Below are 21,342 nucleotides of genomic sequence, written 5' to 3'. Positions count from 1 at the left end.
GTCAATTGAACTTGTGAGCACCCCAAATAGCCACAGATTTGAAACCGTGCACATAATGAGAAAACGCATTCCTTTGTTAATGATAGAAGTGGATGCATGGCACATCTACGAAAGAGCATACTGGAGCCCTTTTTTACACGCTTTTATTAGCTTGGCCTGTATCTATGTAACGGAATCTTTGGGCCTAATTTTCTCCGGTTTCTAGAAGTCTGATTAATTTGAATCTTTGCATACGTATCAAGGACCGATGACAATGCATTAATGTGATGGTGTGGTGACATAAGATCAACGGCCATAAGGTCAATTGGCCTTATTACCACTTTGAATGACCATAAGTTTGATTGAAACTTTGCACACATATCAAGGCTCGATGACAATGATTAATGTGATGGTGTGGTGACATAAAGTCAACGGCCATAATGTCAATTGGCCTTATTACCATTTTGAATGGCCATAAGTTTGATTGAAACTTTGCACACATACCAAGGGTCGACGACATAAGGTTAACGGACATAAGGTCAATTGAACTTATGACCACCCCAAATGGCCATAGATTTGAAACCTTGCACATAATGAGAAAAACGCATTCCTTTGTTAATGATAGAAGTGGATGCATGGCCCATCTACGAAAGAGCATACTGGAGCCCTTTTTTAACACACTTTTATTATCTTGGCCTGTATCTATGTAACGGAATCCTTGAGCTTAATTTTCACCGGTTCCTAGAAGTCTGATTAATTTGAAACTTTGCACACGTATCAAGGCTCGATGACAATGCAACAATTGATGGTGTGGTGACACAAGGTTAACGGGCATAAGGTCAATTGAACTTGTGACCACCCCAAATGGCCATAGATTTGAAACCTTGCACATAGTGGGAAAAACGCAGTCATTTATTAACACGCTTTTATTAGCTTGGCCTGTATGTAACGGAATCTTTGAGCTTAATTTTCACCGGTTTCTAGAAGTCTGATTTATTTGAAACTTTGCATTCGTATCAAGGACCGATGACAATGCGTTAATGTGATGGTGCGGTGATATAAGGTCAACGGCCATAAGGTCAATTGGCCTTATTACCACTTTGAATGGCCATAAGTTTGATTGAAACTTTGCACACATATCAAGGCTCGATGACAATGCATTAATGTGATGGTGTGTTGACATAAGGTCAACGGCCATAAGGTCGATTGGCCTTATTACCACTTTGAATGGCCATAAGTTTGATTGAAACTTTGCACACGTATCAAGGCTCGATGACAATGCATTAATGTGATGGTGTGGTGACAAAAGGTCAACGGCCATAAGGTCGATTGGCCTTATTACCACTTTGAATGGCCATAAGTTTGATTGAAACTTTGCACGCATATCAAGGCTCAATGACAATGCATTAATGTGATGGTGTGGTGACAAAAGTTCAACGGCCATAAGGTCAATTGGCCTTATTACCACTTTGAATGGCCATAAGTTTGATTGAAACTTTGCACACGTATCAAGGCTCGATGACAATGCAACAATGTGATGGTGTGGTGACATAAGGTTAACGGGCATAAGGTCAATTGAACTTGTGACCACCCCAAATGGCCATAGATTTGAAACCTTGCACATAGTGGGAAAAACGCAGTCATTTATTAACACGCTTTTATTAGCTTGGCCTGTATGTAACGGAATCTTTGAGCTTAATTTTCACCGGTTTCTAGAAGTCTGATTAATTTGAAGCTTTGCATTCGTATCAAGGACCGATGACAATGCGTTAATGTGATGGTGTGGTGACATAAGGTCAACGGCCATAAGGTCAATTGGCCTTATTACCACTTTGAATGGCCATAAGTTTGATTGAAATATTGCACACGTATCAAGGCTCTATGACAATGCATTATTGTGATGGTATGGTGACATAAGGTCAACGGTCATAAGGTCAATCGGCCTTATTACCACTGTTTAGGCCACAAGCCTAAATATGGCGGTGCACCCTCGTATTACTTAACTTTTTCTTTTCGTTGTCCTTTTACCTCACATCTTTCATTTATACATATCGGTTTATACCGATAACCGTTTACCCCGCCGGATAATAGTTAAGCCTAGGATTCGGCGGTGACCGCGAACAAAAGGTTTTTTACCTCTTTCACTTCTTTTGCGAACGTCTAAGAAAACGCCAGCAGCCAAGCCACCAAAGGTAAGCCCTTCAATTCTATTTAAAATTCTAAAATTCATTTTTGCACTTCCGTCATCGGAAATATTGAATGTAAGTGGCGGCCACCGTGGTGTGATGGGTAGCGTGCTCCGCCTATCACACCGTATGCCCTGGGTTCAACTCCCGGGCAAAGCAACATCAAAATTTTAGAAATAAGATTTTTCAATTAGAAGAAAATTTTTCTAAGCGGGGTCGCCCCTCGGCAGTGTTTGGCAAGCACTCCGGGTGTATTTCTGCCATGAAAAGCTCTCAGTGAAAACTCATCTGCTTTGCAGATGCCGTTCGGAGTCGGCATAAAACATGTAGGTCCCGTCCGGCCAATTTGTAGGGAAAATCAAGAGGAGCACGACGCAAATTGGAAGAGAAGCTCGGCCTTAGATCTCTTCGGAGGTTATCGCGCCTTACATTTATTTATTTTTTTTTTTAAGTGGATTATCTTGCATTTGCCTTTACTTTCATTTTATTGTCTAACCAATTTCATTTATTGTGATAAAGTGGACTAACGTTGCATTTGCATTTCCATTTATTTTAATAAATATTATTGTTCACTTTTTATAACGAATTCGTTTGTGTATTTTCTTTTCTTCTCTCCCCACCATTATTACGAGCGCGCCCTATCTTGGTCTTGCCGCCGTAACATTTTGGTCCTTACGCGCCGAGAAAATCAAAAATTCAAAGGAAACATAGGTGATTTACCCCAGAATCAGCCCATCGGAATAATTGGAAATTATTAACCACCCCTCACTAGGGTAGGCACCTTGTCGTTGGTGTGAGGGCTTAGCCGAACTCCATAGCGCCCGACTATGAGGCGGAGCTGTTTAGGACTGACATCTACGCCGTTTCGCCTCATAGGAGGGCGGCGGGATGTCGGTGACCAAGAACTGCCAACCCCTAATCCAGGGTGTTATGCGGATCGTGCCTATTGGACGATTTGCAGCCAGGGGATAAATTCGGCTGTATTCGAACGGAGCCTTCCCGATACCGGGCCATCTCGGGAAGTATTTATGGCCTTACCGCAGTAAGGGGCGCTGCTGTGGCGGACGGTTCTTTCCCCGTATATAATACTGGACCGCTGAGCCCGCCTTGTCGGGCAGGTGGTCGTACGACCAAGATGAACAACTCATTACCTGAACGTAATAAGGAGGATGTAAAGAGGAGGACTGAGTCGCAATCCAGGGACGACAAATACGAATTAAGCGATGCGTCGGACTCGGGGAGCGAGAGTAGTGCTGATTCAATGAACTCCGTGTTGGAGAAGCACACAAATGAAAACGGAGTAGAAGAGTGGAGAAGGGTACGGAGCAGAGGAAGTAAAAGAGCTCTCTCGCAGTACCGTGCAGCACTAAGAATTGTACAACGCTTGGGAGCAGTGGTCGACCCAACAGAAGTGGAGATCGAGCGCTTGGAATGGGCCCATGAAGCGGTAGAAGTAGGTCGAAGGCAGTTCAAAAGGTTTGCTGCGAGAAACCCTCGGTTCTGCAACCGGTACGAGGAGGAAGAAGCGTCGAATGGCAGAATGAAGAGGCAACGTTCGGCAGAAGGCGACAAGCCTGCTTTCAAGAGGCAGAAAGGACCCAGTCCTAGAGCCGCGAGGCAGGGCAGTCGCATAGACAAGACAAGTAGGCCCAAAGCTGTAAGACAGATGGGTCCCAGTAGCGAGGTAGCAACTACCTCGAAAGCTGCCAGTCAGAGGGAAGTTCCAACTACGGAAGTAGGAGATAAGCCAAATGGAGATAACGCTAAGACTCCGGCTTTCTCGGAGGCGCTAAAGGGAGTTAACGCGAAGACTCCGGTGTTCTCGGAGGTTCCAAAGGGAGATAACACTAAGACTCCTGCTTTTCCCGAGAAGATGAGTGATGTGGCAAAGCAGTCACTGACTATGGCGCTGGTTGATCGTAGCAGTCCGTTCGGACAAATGACTACTGAAAGGTGGAGATCTGTGGAAAGGGAGCTTATTAGCTTAATGCTTAAGATGATGCGGGAACAACCAAGTAAGCCCCTTCCAACCTTTGATTCGGGGGGATGGTATAATGGTGTGAAGATGATAGCGTGCGACAACATCGCGAGCTTGCGGTGGCTGGAGGAAGTCGTTCCAAACCTCCAAAGGCAAGGCACGAACGCGCGGTTTGAGGTGGTGGATAAAGCGCAAATCCCCACGGTACCAAAAGTTAAGGTATAGATACCATGCGTGATGAAGTCGGAGGATACACTGCGACTTCTGCAGAATCAGAATCCGAACATACCGACACAGGATTGGAAGGTACTTACTGTATCTCGGCCTACCGAGGATGGTCAGTTCTACATCTACAACAACAACATCTACAACAAGCAGGCGGAGGATATTTTGTACACGCAGCTTGGCAAAATGTCCTTTGGCACTGGCAAAATTTACATGCGACTCAGGAAAAGAAGTCCCGAGGATAAAAATCCTAACACGCTGGAAGTGGGCGAAGTCGAAAAGGACCTCAGAAGCCTAAGGGAAAAAAGACAGGTGGAGGTCCCCGACGTCACCACGAACGTGCTAGAAGAGGACCAAACGCTAAATGGTGCTGTGACTCGCACAGAGGAACACACGGCACAACATTCACGAGGGGCTGAAGGGCGCCTCGAATACTCTAAACCAAAAGGGCAAGAGGAGGACGACGACGTCAAGACGAAGGTACTGGAGGGGGACAAACAGCCCAATGGTGCTGCGAGTCCTACAGATAAACCTCCAACACTGTAAAGTGGCGTCGAGCGAACTCCTCCTAACCCTTGAGGAGGGTTCGTTTGACGTGGCGCTGATCCAGGAGCCGTGGCTCTCATCGGGAGGAAAGGTTTCTGGAGTTAGCGCGCGCGGGTTTGGCGTTTACTACGCACAAACGGAAGGACGGGTGCGAGCTGTAGTAATGGTAAGGAAACAGCTGCATTCATATATGCTGCCTAATTACACCACCGAGGATCTCGTAGCGGTGGCCGTTGAGCAAAAGAATAAGCAGGCATTTATCCTGGCGTCCTGCTACATGGCCCATGCTGTGGAGGTTCCACCGATGGAGTGCAAAAGGCTAGTACAGGAGGAAGGGCGCAAAGGCCGGTTGGTCATAGGCGCAGATGCAAATGCGCACCACAATGCGTGGGGAGGAGCAGATACGAACGAGAGAGGCGAATCTCTATTTTGTTACATCCTGCAAACCAATTTGCAGATAGCCAACAGGGGAAATGTTCCTACATACATTGGTCCAACATCCAGCAATGTTCTGGATATTACATTGAGCTCCGAGCGTGATATATCAAGGTATGATTGGATGGTTCTCGATAGACCATCCTTCTCCGACCATGCGTATATAAGCTTCAGCATCCCACTAACGAGGGTAGAGAAGGGAGGAACCTTTAGAAACCCTAGGGCAACGAATTGGACTAAATTCCAGAAACATGTAGAAACGAAACTGGGACAACCCAAAGAGGTTGCTAATGTAGAGGAACTGGAGGAGTCGAATGAATTCCTAACAAGGACGCTTATGACTGCGTATAACAAAGCTTGCCCTCTAAGAAGATTCAGAGGAAAAGCAAAGCCGCCATGGTGGAGCAATGAGCTGAGTCTTCTAAGAAGACAGGTAAAAGAAATGTTTAAACTCGCAAAGACCGCGGAAAGCGAAGCGTGTCGGGACGAGTACAGGGATCTACTGAGGATCTACAAGCGTGAAATTACCAGGGCGAAGAGAAACTCATGGAAAATTTCTGTACGGACATAGAGTGCTCCAGTGAAACAGCACGGTTGAAAAAAGTCCCAGCAAAGGGAAACATAGTCCAGGGACTAATAAAGAAAGAGAACGGGGAATGGTCACGTGATAGTGAGGAATCCCTTGAGGTGCTTCTCGATACACATTTCCCATCGGGAGACGGTTTAGAAGAACCAGCAGACATCACTCACACTTCGATCACGGAGCTAGTGGTGCCGGGCTTGGTGACCGATACCAAGATCGAGTGGGCAGTGAAGACGTTTTCTAAGTTTAAATCGCCGGGCCCAGATGGTATATTCCCGGCCATGCTACAAGTCTCAAGTAGGGCGGTCGTGGAATGCCTTCAAATAATATTCGATGGGTGCATAAGACTGAATCATGTACCGCACTCTTGGAGAACTGCTCGTGTAGCTTTTCTACCAAAGGCGGGGAAGATCGGTCACGTGTATCCCAAAGACTATAGACCCATTAGCTTAACATCATTTCTGCTCAAAACCTTTGAGAGGCTGATAGATGTGTACATAAAGTCCAACGTGGATGAAAAGCTGCTCTCCACAACACAGCATGCGTACACCAAAGGCAAGTCGGTAGACACCGCATTGCATAGGGTGGTAATAAGCATAGAGAAATCCCTGGAATATAAGGAGTATGCTCTAGGAGTCTTCTTGGACATTGCCGGGGCTTTCAATAATGTTGCAAAATGGGCGATTATGGATGGTCTTAATTACATTAAAGTACATCCTGCCTTAATCAGATGGATCGGCTGCATGTTAAATTGCAGGAAGATTACATCACAATGGGGATTGTACGAGGCCACGAAATCAGTGGACAGGGGCACGCCGCAGGGAGGGGTGCTATCACCTCTGCTGTGGACACTGGTCATCAACCAACTGCTCAGGCAATTCGATGAGGGACCCGTAAAACTTACGGCTTACGCAGATGACGTTGCAATTGTCATAAGTGGAAAACGCCTTCCAACGATTAGTTCTTTGATGGATCGGGCGCTTCGGGATATTCATACCTGGGCATCTAATGTCGGGCTGAAAGTCAATGCGGAGAAGACGGATATGGTCTTGTTTACAAAGAGGTACAAGGTCCCAAATTGGACCAGGCCTAAGTTAGGAGCGGTGACTTTACAGGAGAAACCTTGCACAAAATATCTAGGAATCATCCTAGACAGTAAGCTGTCATGGAAGCTCAACGTGGAGGAGAGGGTCAAGAAGGCCTCAACGGCACTCTATGCATGTAAAAGAATGCTGGGGTGTACGTGGGGCCTATCGCCCTCTCTTTCTCATTGGGTTTTTACAGCGATTGTAAGCCCTATTCTATACTATGGAGTTCTTGTTTGGTGGAAAGCCACACAAAAAACAACATACCTCAAAAAATTAGAGGGGGTATGCAGACTATCGATGCTTTGCATTACGGGAGCCCTGAAAACAACCCCGACGGCTGCACTGTATGCCATTCTGCACATTCCACCTGTAGACCTGGTAGCAAAGAACAAAGCGTTAACGACCGCAACCAGGCTCGATGCTTCGGGGCAGCTTGAGCGCCGACCATATGGCCATAGTAGTATAGCGTCCTCAGTCACAAGACGAACAGACTACATGATTCCCTACCTGCACTTTGAGGGAGATCTTAAGGCCACAATAGAGGTGGACGGTTGGCGCAAGGGTGCGCAAATGGCGGACGAGGCGATACATGTGTACACCGATGGTTCCAAAATAGTGGAAGGAGTAGGGTCTGCGGTACACTGCGCTGATCCGGAATTAAGCAGATCCTACAGGCTGCCGGATTACTGTAGCGTTTTCCAAGCGGAAATATTAGCCGTAACCAAAGCAGTAGAAACCCTGGAAGAGAATAGCTTAAGCTGCAACCGTGTTAACTTTTATATTGACAGTCAAGCAGCAATTAAGGCAATAATCTCGCATAGCACAGCATCTAAATGCGTGTTAGAGTGTAAGCAGTCTCTGGAGAGAATCGGGACAGGGAGAAGCATACATCTATATTGGGTCCCAGGGCATATGGGAATAGATGGGAATGAAAAAGCGGACGAATTAGCTAAAAAGGGGGCATGCCTTGAAGCTTGCTCCGTAGACGTCCTAATTAGATTGGGCAAGATTAAGCGAAGGCGAGAGGTGCATATGATCGACCAAGCAGAAAAGGCGTGGGTTCAAGCGCGGGGCTGTAAATTGTCGAAGATTATGTGTAGGTCTTACAACCTTAGACTAACACAGTTGCTTCTATCATTAAAAAGAGAGGACTGTAGACTCATGACGGGTATTCTGACTGGACACTGCCTTCTGGCGTCACATGCCTTTAAATTAGGCTTGGTCAGTGATAGCAGGTGTAGGAAGTGCGGGTTGGAGGAGGAAACGATCGAGCACGTTCTGTGCTCGTGCCCTGCACTTGCCAGGCTAAGACTCCAGCTATTAGGAGTGATACAGCTGTCAGATCTAGAAGCAGCAAGTGGCTTAAGTCCTAGGAAGCTTCTAGTATTTGCCAAGAGGACGGAGTTATTTTATAACATAGGTCCTGGTTTTTGATAGGGTTTTTCAGTTTGGTCGTTAAAACAAACTTCTGGTAACACTACGGACTCAATCAGTCTATGTGAGGTCCTCATGGACCGGCCAGTTCAACCTACCTACCTACCAAGCAAGGAAAATTATTTATAAAAATATTAAAATCAACCAGCAGTGAAAAAAGTTGGCCATCAAAACGAACGAGCAGCGTATACCAACTCGTCATCACACACATACATACAGTCCATTAGCATTAAAACATCATCAGCATATCAAACAGTCCAGTCATCTACATCACATTGTCACATCATCATCACAACATCAAACAGTCCACTAATCAACTCATCATACGATATCACGTCCATTTATCACATCAACAGTCCACATAACATCATACATTACCAAAACTTGTGTAAGGTAAGTGGTTGATTTTGGTGCACATTTTTTTTATATACGAACTCACGTATCGAGTGGATTTGTGATATCCATTTGCAAGTCAAAGCAAGTGGAAGTTCATTATGTCACAACGCACACCTAGCGCCCTTTGATTATCGGCTAAGTCCCCCACCAGTGGTAAGACTTTTCCGACACAACTCAAGACAGGCAGTCAGTGGATTTTTTTTCTTTTTTCTCCTTTTGCAACAAAATTATCACTGCACTGTGCAACCACACTCGGTTTTTATAGATAGTCTTTTTCTTTTATAGATAGTGATTTTCGGCAACAATCTACATACACTCTCACTTGGTTGATGAACTTGCAAAGAAATACCACAATATTCACGCAGTCATAATATTCTGCAACCACAGAAAAATTTTTTCAAAAACATTTCACCTTCGTTGGGTGGCTTGTAGTAATTTTTGCTTAATTGCGGCAATCAATAACATTGTTGCAAATCGCTCATTTGTGAATACACTTAATTCAGATTAATTCGAAGGCATTTGATATAGAGTATTTTTTCACCGAATTATATACATATAATCAATTGCGTTATCTTTGAACGGAAATCAGTTTCTTAATCAGTTGCGAACTAAAATAATACCATAAAGCCAAAAATTACCACTGCGTTGAGTGGCTAGTGGCTCATCACAATTGGTCACAAACACAATTTTATACTGATCGTTTACTATTACATAGCTGTATGTTCTCAGCGTTTTTTATAATAAATAATTAAAAGTGTAATTTTCCACATTAAGGTGGATAAACAAAGTTATTGTCTTATTTATATTGGGAAAGATACCCTGGTTGGCTACTCGGCGATACTCATCAACGTTCACATAACACCTTTTGTATACACATTAAATCCTCGTCAGGATTTCTATCTGTGTTTCACTTTCGCTTGTATACACATTAAATCCTCGTCGGGATTTCTATCTGTGGGTCAAATTTCACCCTTTTAAACACATTAAATCCACATAAGGATTTCTATTTGTGTTTCAAATCTCGAGGATTACACATCATATCCACATCGGGATTACATCTGCGTTTTTAAACTTTTTTTAGACACACTAAGTTTTCAGAAAATATTTCTATCTGTGTCCAACACACCCTTTAGACACATTAAATACTTGCAGACGAATTCTCTTCCCTGCATTGCACATCACTATATACACATTAAATCCTCGTCAGGATTTTTATCTGTGTTTGATATCACTTTGTACACACTGAACCTTTCAGGATTTCTATCTGTGCTGCACATCACTATATACACATTAAATCCTCGTCAGGATTTCTATCTATAACACTGTATACACATTAAATCCTCGTCAGGATTTCTATCTGTGGCTTACATAATCCTCGTGAGGATCTCTATAAGTGGTTCATATCACTGGCCACACATTACACCACGTCAAGATTTACATCTGATTCAAATTTTTTCTTATCACTAAATTCACATAAGATTGCTTTCTGTGTTAACACATACAATCCGATCATAGTTCAAATCCGTGTATTTTTTAGATTTTACTCACCCAGCACAATCACAGCAGGATTGATAGCTGGGCTACGTACAAACAAAAAACAAAACACTCTTATAATTTTTGCTGCGGTTGAATATACACCAACGCCACTAAGTCTTTTGCCTTCAAGCTCGACACCTTCAAAGAAACAAAATATTCAAATTAATAAAATCAATGGAGACTTATATTAGATTGGCTGATTCCATAGTGGAGTTTGAACAAGATTTCAACTCCACCCCGGCCGAATCCCGGAACAAGCACACCCTTGCACTACTGCAAGAGGAGCTAAGGGCACTATGGAAGAAGACCAAGTCCACATATGAAAGTCTTCTCAGCAATTCTGAACTGTCCAAAGACGAGCTCAGCTCATTAAGAAAGAAAAATAAAAGTTGCTTTGCATGCTACCTGCAATGCATGTCTGCTGTGGCGGCTGAAGCCGAATCCATCACCCCACAGCCGGCCAAGGATGAAGCAAAGGATGAAGACTCTTCGCGCCGTGGACATAAAATGCGGCTGCCGCCTTGTGACACCGATGTATTTAAAGGCGACTACCTTTCCTGGCCAGCCTTTAGAGATATGTTCACGGCGATATACATCCACAATACTGATCTGAAAGATGTCGAGAAATTATATTATCTAAAACAAAAAACTCAAGGGGAGGCAAAAGAAATAGTGGGCAGGTGCTCATTAACAAACGAGGGTTTTGCAACCGCCTGGAAAAATCTAAGCGACAGGTACGAAAATAAACGTATCCTCGTCAACACACAATTAAAACTTTTATTTAATCTGACGGCAGTCGAACAGGAGTGTGGAACCTCCATCAAAAAATTGCAACGGGAGATAAACAATTGCATTTCTGCATTACAATGTCATAATATTGACATCACAAATTGGGATGCAATTATAACCTACCTATGCTCCACAAAACTCCCTGAATCTACGTTGGCTCTTTGGGAACAGACCGTAGAACGAAAAACAGATATCCCAAAATGGGAGGATATGGACAAATTCCTGTCCAATCGCTTCCAGACATTAGAGACGGTTTCTGATCTTAGGGGTAACAAAACCACAAAAGCACCCAAAAGTCAAAATTCAAACTCTCGGGAAAATTCTACGAAACTTGGGGTTTACCAAGCCAGCGTACCCAAATCAGCCTGTAAGATGTGCAACAGTACAGAGCACAAATTACGAAATTGCCAAAAATTCCGTAGGTTGTCCACGTCAGGAAAAATTGAATTTATCAAAAACAATAGTTACTGTCTGAATTGTCTGTCGGGTGGACACACCGTGACACGATGCACTAGCCAATTCAATTGCAGCACGTGCCACGCGAGGCACAACACCTTGCTCCATCTTCCGACAGCACAACCAAAGACAACTCCTCAGAGGTGGACTCAAAACGCCACCAACAACACACCTTCAACCTCACAGCAGGCTAGGGCAAGGATGGCGTCTGAAAAAAGACAAGATAATGCTAATAACGTCTCTTCGTGTCATGCTAACACCACTAAAGGGGTGTTATTAGGAACAGCACGTGTTAACATACACTATAATGGAGTGAAATTTTCCGCCAGAGCGCTGATAGACTCTGGGTCCGAATGCTCTTTCATAACAGAAAGACTAAAAAAGCGAATAAACCTTCCATCCAAACGTCTGCATGTGCAAGTGTCAGGAATAAATAATACCCCATCTGCACAAGTAAATGAATCATGTGTGATTACGTTAGGTTCGCTCACAGACCCCTTAGTGAGCATCGATACAGTGGTCCTAGTCCTGCCCCAATTAACAGGGGACCTTCCGACTTGCCAAGTGAGCGCAACGACTCGGCAAGCGTTCCCTGATCTGATTCTGGCGGATAAAAGGTTCTTCATTAATGAACCAGTCGATCTCATACTTGGAGGCGACATTTATCCCCAGATAATACTGAACGGTATAAGAAAGAACGTTCTAAATACGCTTCTCGCCCAAGAAACCGTCTTCGGTTGGATTCTAACTGGCCGTGCAGAAGTACCTCACCCAACTAATACACGGGTATCTTTTTTTAATGAAATCAGCCTAGACAAGCAACTAACCGCTTTCTGGGAACTTGAAAACGTACCTAAGAAAAGGGCACTTAACGAAGATAATGCATATTGCGAGGAACTTTTCCGACTTACAACAGAAAGAAATTCCGATGGCAAGTATACTGTCGCCCTTCCTTTTAAACAGGATTTTCCCAACAACATCTCCTTAGGGCCTTCCCTAAACGGCGTCTGCTCCCAATTCTACCGGAATGAGACGCGCCTAGCCAAGACACCGGCCCTACAGACAGAGTACAATAGGGTACTAGCGGAATATGAGACATTGGGACATATGTCAAAAGTTCCAAAAATCATACCACCCCACGTGACCGATTGCTACTTCTTACCCCATCATGCGGTTATAAAAGAGGAAAGCACCACGACCAAAGTTCGTGTGGTGTTCAACGCTTCGTGTCCCACAGCCAATGGCACAAGCCTAAACGACGTACTTTATACAGGCCCAGTGCTTCAGGCCGACTTAACAATTCTACTCCTTCGATGGAGATTCTTTAAATATGTTTTTAATAGCGACATCGAAAAGATGTACCGGCAGATATTGGTAAAGCCAAACCAGACACAATTCCAGAGAATAGTTTTTCGCAACAATCCTAGTGACCCTATCAGCGTCTACGAATTAAAGACAGTCACCTTTGGAGTCAATTGTGCTCCTTATCTGGCGATAAGGACACTGCACCAACTAGCAGACGACGTTGAAACTTCATTACCCATTACCGCAGATATCTTACGGACAGGTATGTACGTCGATGACGTACTAGCCGGGGGACATAGCATCGAATCCACACTCAAAGCTAGCGATGAAATCACAGATGCATTACAGTCGGCTGGTTTTTCCCTCCGCAAATGGACGTCAAATTGCTCAAGAATACTTAAAGGAATACCCAAACCTCATCTGCTCAACGAAGACTTTTTGGAATTCGAGGACACGAGTACGGTCAAGACCCTAGGTATTCGATGGAACGCGCATGCGGATTATTTTTACTTCACGGCAAAACCAATTGAAAATCGGGATATGTTAACGAAAAGGACAATACTTTCTGCAATCGCTAAACTTTTCGAGCCAACCTAGGGGGCTCGCCCCAGTCGTCATTGTTGCAAAAATCATTATGCAAGACATTTGGCTAGAGGGGACTGACTGGGACGAACCAGTGTCGGCAGGAACCCTAGACCGATGGTATAATTTTATGCAGGAATACCCCTCCATTAACAGAATTCGTATCCCACGTTGGGTGTATTTTACGCCAACCAACGACGTTGAAATACACGGCTTTTGCGACGCCTCGGAAAAAGCTTACGCCGCGACAGTCTTTTTACGAGCAAAGATAAAGGATGAGGTCTACGTTAACTTATTAATAGCAAAAACAAGAGTAGCACCCGTTAAAACAGTTTCCTTACCCCGATTAGAGCTATGCGGTGCAGTGTTGCTGGCCGAAACCATCGAAGCAGTGCGTGAAAATCTGCATTTAGAAAATTTCAATCTACACCTATGGACAGACTCCACGATTGTTTTGGCGTGGATAAGAAAACCCCCTTGTTCTTGGTCAACCTTTGTCGCTCATCGAGTAACGAAAATAGTAGAAAAGGTAGGAAACAAATCCTGGCACCACGTAGAATCCGCATCCAATCCTGCCGACCTGGCTAGCCGAGGACTATCAGCGAAGGAGTTAGTCAATAACTCTTTGTGGTGGCAGGGACCTTCTTGGTTACAAGAAGATAAGACAGAATGGCCAATACAAGAAAAGGACTATCGGACTAACATAGAGGAAATACGGGTGCAGGTTCATACAACTTCAAAAATAAAAGAGAAAGACGACATCCTCGAACGGTTTTCCAATTTGTCCAGGGCCTTGAGGGTCATATCGTATGTTCGAAGATTTATCCAAAGAACCAATCCTAAGACAAAATCTTCCTTTAAAGCGGCATCGCACTTCATTTCACCCGATGAAATCCAGGCCACGACAAGTCAGTTAATAGCTTTCTACCAACGGAGGCACTATTCGGAGGAACTTTCGAGCTTAAATTCCGGGAAGCTCATCGGTTCAAAGAGTGAAATCCTCCCTCTTACCCCCCTTGTCGATAAAAAGGGCATATTGAGGGTGGGCGGTCGTCTTTCAGGGGCCAAGGATCTTCCCTACAGTGAACGGCACCCGATCATTCTGCCGTATGACTGCCGGCTCACACGACTTCTTGTCCAGTTCATCCATAAAGACACTCTGCATGGGGAGAACCAACTTATGTTTCGTCGCCTACGCACACAATATTGGATCCCTAGGGTCAAAAATATGATCCGATCGGTCATACACAATTGCAAAACTTGCACAATATTCCGCAAGCGGACCCAAACCCAACTTATGGGAGATCTACCCTCAGAACGAACCACCTTTTCCCGGTCTTTCACCAATGCGGGGGTAGATTTTGCCGGACCATTTGACATCAAATCTTATAGCGGAAGAGGATGCCGCATGTCAAAGGGTTACGTCTGCCTCTTTGTGTGCTTTGCAACCAAAGCGATTCACTTGGAAGCCACTAGTGACCTCAGTACTGCCGCATTCCTGGCAGCTTTCGATAGGTTTGTCGCTCGGCGAGGATGTCCAAAGAACATCTACTCCGACAACGGAACCAACTTTGTCGGAGTCTCCAGAGCTCTCCGCTCAGAACTCAAAGCTTTCCTGGCGGACGCTCGCAACCAAACTTTATCCAAGTACAGTCATCAAAACCTGACATGGCATTTCATACCACCAGGAGCTCCTCACATGGGCGGACTATGGGAGGCAGGGGTCAAAAGCTTCAAGAACCGCTTCAAGAACCACTTCAAGAAGATCGCTTTGGGTCTCAAATTTACCCTTGAAGAGTTCAGCACACTACTTTGTCGAATCGAGTCCTGTCTCAATTCTCGACCGTTAAGCCCCTCCTCCAACGAGCCGTCTAATTTGGAGCCCCTTACTCCAGGCCATTTCCTCGTTGGAGGGCACCTGTTAGCTCCACCGGAGATCGACGTCAGCGAGAATCGCGCATCACTCGTCAATCGATGGGAAAAACTTAAGGCGCTGCAACAAACCTTCTGCAAACGGTGGAAAACGGAGTATCTCACCGAATTGCAAAAGCGCGTTAAGTGGAAGCATCCACAATCAAACCTTAAACAGGGAGACCTAGTCGTCATTAAGGAGGATAATCTGCCCCCCAACGAATGGAGACTAGGTCGGATAGCCACCCTTCATTATGGCCCCGATAACCGAGTTCGAGTCGTCGAACTGGATACGGCAAGGGGACAAACCACCAGACCAATCACGAAATTGGTCCTACTACCACCCTCCAGTGAGGGTGAGAAAGATCTGTAACTTCAACCCGCTTAACCCAGCTCTCGTTCACTCCGAACGAGGCCAACAAATCCCGTAACCCAGCTATCGTTCACCCCGAACGAGGCCAACAAACCCCGTAACCCAGCTCTCGTTCACCACGCACGAGGCCAACACAATCCTAACGCAGATCTGTTATCTGCCACATAACACCGTGGAATCCCTAATTACAACAAATACAAATTACTAAAGGCTCATTATTTTTCTAATAAATCATCGTCGCTGGTCGTCGCTCGCCAAAGGCACGAGGCCAACAGAATTTAGTATACAAAGCCTTCAGTTTACGAATCGCTGATAAGTACTGAACTGCATAATTGCTTCGAACGTTTCTTAAATTTATGATGAATTTACTAACTATGCCATGGTCTATTAGTGTTGATGAACACAAGTAATTGTAGGAAAAGTACGGACACCTATACGCATCCGAAACCTAATTTAAAATTCATCGCTCCACATCAACTGGACCAGCAAAGCGATTCCCGTAAAAATGTCATTAAAAACCAATGGAAATGCCATAACGACATGGATTCATTGAGTACGTGAGCTTATTCACTTCGCATGTTCGGAACCTACGCCACCATTTAAGAATTGTGGCATCGTTATATATTTGGAATTATGTGCATGCTTACTTATTTGGAATATTCGGACATCGCGAGGTGATATCAGGCGAACGTGTTCCGAGGATTCTAAGCATTTCAAAGTTTACCCATTCTACTTCCAATCCAACAGCCGCGGAAAGCTCTACAGTCACCTTTAGTATGACTATTGAAACCTACATCCCGGCGGTATATGTATATAGAATGTGTTCAACAGTATCTTCTTTATTATGATTTTATTCTGAATGTAAACCTTAATCGCGCACACAAAAAACAAAACCTCACTCTATGAGACAATAGACCAACTTATATTTTATGTACCACTGCTAACGTCGGTTGACTGGAAGATCGATCAACTCGTGTGCGGATTGACCAGGCTATCTAGATGAGGTTATCCGAAAATAATATCGTTGCTCAGTGTGCAGAGGCAATCTTCCAGCCAGCCCACGGGCTATTTCGAAAATTTAGCAAAATTCGTATAGAATGTACTCACGCCATTTGACCAGAGGTCGACTTCGGTTCTGTAGCCGCGGCAGCAAACGTAACCGCTTACAACACTTCATACATAAGGTGTGGGAAATTCCAATTGAAGACATGCATCAAATGCCGACGAAATTGGCCCTGCAGCAGACTAAAACCTGGTTGTGACCACCCGTCCAGGCCTTGCAATACGAACTCCAAACGTTTGCGAATATCGGTCAGCTTTGGTTAAAAGTTATCGAGCCAGGTTACTAAATGAAATATAGACATATGTTCAAAGGTATATTTCGTCAATAAAATTGGATTTTATACTTTTTTACACACCTCACAAGTATATCCATCTTTACTGTTATTGTCCTATTTATCGTCCTAATTTTGTTGCGATTCCATGTTTTGAAAACGACTACTGCGCCGTAAATCGCTTGGGTCTTGCTCACTGCGGGTTTTATGACGCTTCATATGTTTGTTTGGACTGGCAGCTTAGAGTTTTTAGCGGGTATTTTTTAAATCTATAGTTTCGATATGCAAACTTAAAACAAATATTAGCGTGTCCTTAATTGTTTGCACCATGCGCTGGATTTGTTCGGTCTGAAAGAGGCGACGCACCAAATAGCCCTGCTGTACGCGTGCAGTGAATGAAGCGACTCTGGCATTGGTTGATCCTTATAAGTATTCACTTATGTTTTCACCACCACGGGGCACTATAATATCAGCATGCGCCATAGATGGTGCAATATAATTGGCATCTGATGGTTTCACCATAGTCGAATACTGCTTAAGTACGCCGCTGAGATCACGTCCGCGCTGTGAAATGTCTCTCTTCAGACGTCTGGCCAAACGTATGTCTGCATCGGTATCTACAAACACCTTCATATCTAACAGTCTAAGTACTTCGAACCTATGAACAGCTAAAATACCCTCGAATATTATAACATTGGCCCCATACATGGTTTTAGTCTCTGCCTGCCGGAATGTGTTACAAAATTGTAAATGGGCCCCTCCACCATTCGGCCCACCTTCAGTTTTGTCAACGCCCCACCTTCAGTATTGTCAACACCCCAAAGAACAATTCTATATAGAATGCATCTGGATGATCAAAATTGTATTCGTTCAATAATGCCTGCTGATGTTGTTTTTCTAATATCTTGTAAAAACAGTCCATAGAGAGAAGTGTTACCCAAGGTACACTCAAGCTCTCGGTAATTTTTTTGACACTGTTGTTTTGCCCGATGCGCTACCACCACAAACGCCTATTACAAACGGTTTAACTTGGTGGCCGGCACAATTATACCATAGCGGACGTCCAACTGTATAAATGGTACGATTATTGGCTCTTATGATGCATTCAGCCAGATTGGCAGTGGTCGTTTGACTAATAACTAAGGTCGTGCGTTGACGATGGTTTGGCCGTGTTGGCGTGGTTGTGCGAGCTGGTGACTCCAAAGAGTCCGATTAAATAATACGTCCGGGCACAGTGGTTGGCGAGGCAGCGCAACAATAATCGCCATTCCCAATGTCTACATATAGATTAGGGTCAATATAGAGTTGTTCGGTTAGATCCGAACGATTTTAAGTGCAGGCTAGGCAACGTAACGCCGGTAGTTTTATATCTTCATCATCGTAGCTAATAATTCGAGCTAGTGTGCAAAAAAAAAAAAAAATATTTCAGCACATCTGCATCGGACGGAAAATATAACCGCAGATAATGCTGAATGACGCCAATGTAATGCCATGTTAGACCATTTGCCTCAATGGTTTCATAAATAACTAGTCCAAAACTAAATGTATCAGCTTTACAATCAATAATTTCCAATTCGTCTATTACCTCAGGTGCGCACCATATATTTGTACCCACATAACGCAAAGGTGGATGTTTGGTGAAATCAATTATTCCATTTTTATCTAATGGTAAGCTTACACCAAAATCACACAATTTACACATTTCGAAAACGCCTTGTTTCATAATCACCTGAAATGAAATAAAAGAATAAAAGGATAAAAAATTAGAAAAATTTATAAAATTATAAAAAAGGAACGATACCAATATACTTACCCATTTTACGTTTTTCTATATAATGAAAATTCATTCAAAATGTCTCTATACTCATTTCCAGGAATGAATGACATTTTGAATGAACGAAACAAGGTTGCCACCTGATGACATTTGCTTTTTTCGGTTCTTAGCAGTAAGCACATTGCGCGCGATCCAAAGAGTATCACAACTCGGATCCGCGGGATCCAACAAACTCGAGTGTTAGTAACCGAACAAAAAATCAACTAACGAAAACCCTGAAGATGCAGGGTTGTATTTCGATAGTTTTTTTTGACATTCGGCCGTCTTTTTCTTCTTTATTTTTTTTTGAGAAAGGTTTTTAGTTTGACAATTTGGTGCACAGAAACACAATTAAAGCCAACTTTCTTGTGAAACCAAAAGGGTGAACCACTCGAGACCGAAATAATTTTCGCGGTTTATTTGCATTGTTTTCATTGTTGAAAAGGGTAGTGCAAAATTAAAATGTAAAACATAAACAAAACATGGCACACTCAATGGGGGTCTCGCTTTCATGACAGAAATTGCTTTTTTTTGTGTATTGAAGTTTCGACAGACTTTCGTCCTTTTTTTGCTTGAAATCCCAGCAGGAATAAAGTAGTGTCATCTATGCTTTCGATGTTACAAACAAGGGAGAAATTAAACTTTTTAGAACAGACTATAAATTTAATGTCGCGTCAGGACTCAGACGCAAGCTGTCCCTAAATACTTTCATGACATGACCATTATGTATCATTACATTGCAATGGGCAGCACCGCACAGCGGTCTCATTCCAACGATTGGAAGAGTGAACAGCTGACAGCTCTACAAATTGCCACACTCGTTAGTGTAGGCTATTCCCGCCAGGGTTGTGTTGGAATCAACAAACACACCACAATTTATGATTCTCACACAACATGGCCCAAATCAACACAACGAGTGTTCCCAGACAGCGAGTAAAGGCCTCTTTACATTTGTCACACATTTATATGCACGACGTCATTTGACTAGTCATTTTACAGGGATTCATAGGTTATATTCACATCCACATTTGTATCGGCGTGGGTGAGTTTTGTGACCAAATTTTTGTAGGGCAACTACAAGGAGCCGTGAAAATACACGGGTAACTCGTGATACCATCTGCTACACAAATGTAGCGTATATTACCGCATATTGCCTGTATTAGGCAAACACCAAAAAATGACTGCTTTCAATATCAGAATTTCATTAGGATGAGGATATTTACCAAAATTAAAGATACCTTTAGGCGTATCTCAATAAAATTATATCAAATATAACAGTGGTTTCAACCACTACAAACCCATCATTACATCGACAGAATAACTTAAGAAGATTATTCGTTCCACACAACCCTTTATCCCGAGTACGCCAACCCCGACCTCAGCCACTTAAGCTCCTAGTACCGGCTCATAAGCCACCCAATCTAAGGGCATCTACGAATGTTCTACTAACAATTTGATATTCCAGAATGACTGGATTGTCCCACAAACGCGCCAAGACGGAGGCACGCGGCAACACATTCAGCGCCCCCTGCCGGCTATGTCAAAAGTCGCACAGCATAAGGCTCTGCCCGATTTACCGGGGCATGACGAACATGGATCGACTAAAGACGATCATAGATTTGCGATATTGCACAAATTGCTTATCGCCATTCCACCAACGGAAGACATGTCCCAGCGAAGATCGCTGTCATCGGTGCAACGAGCAGCACCACACGTCAACACACCTCGACGACGTTCCACCACTGTCCCACGAGAGCGATGGCGAAGAGAGCTCCGACGGAGCCCTATCCATCCACGTCACGGAACAAACCCTGTGGTGGGAAGCGGACGTCGCCGAGGAAGAGGTCGAACGACGGGAAGATCCTACTTCAATGATAGCCACGACACCACCGGGCGGTTCAGGACCACAACGTTTCCGACCGCTCCTACGGCATGAAAGGCCTTCAAACTTACAACGCGGGGATGGCGGGGAGACACGTCCTTTCCCCAGATCGCACCGCTCTGCCGGGCGGCGCTGTGGCGACGCGGAACCGCGTCCGTCCCGCTCGTCACGCCGCTCAATTGGCAGGGCGGCCCCGTATAATGCTCGTGCCCAAGTAACTACGATCGCGCGCCAGCCAACAACGCTCGCGCGCCAACCAACAACGCCAGCCGGCTTCAGAACGGGACGCCTCCGGGAGACTCCTCTAGCAACGACCATTACACGCGCATTCGTAGCCATAGCTCCAACGGCGGTCGTCCGGATAGCAGCAGGAGGGAAGCTCCACGCAGTACGCGCCCTTATCGATCCGTGCGCTCCCAATTCAATCATCGATGCGAATCTCGCGAAGGACCTCGGGTTAGAGCGAACGGGCACGTCCTATCACGTGAAGTGCACGCTTGTTCTGCGAGGG

General features: G+C 44.4%; 1 pseudogene; it reads right to left on the bottom strand.

The window, feature by feature from the left end:
* Positions 1-17,411: 17,411 nt before the first annotated feature.
* LOC137234557 (uridine-cytidine kinase-like 1 pseudogene) lies at positions 17,412-18,348 on the bottom strand (annotated as a pseudogene).
* Positions 18,349-21,342: the final 2,994 nt, after the last annotated feature.

The sequence above is a fragment of the Eurosta solidaginis genome, chromosome X, assembly GCF_040869045.1.
Source record: "Eurosta solidaginis isolate ZX-2024a chromosome X, ASM4086904v1, whole genome shotgun sequence".
NCBI lineage: Eukaryota > Metazoa > Arthropoda > Insecta > Diptera > Tephritidae > Eurosta > Eurosta solidaginis.
Note: the sequence above shows the minus strand (reverse complement) of the source record. Positions and strands in the feature narration are given on the sequence as shown.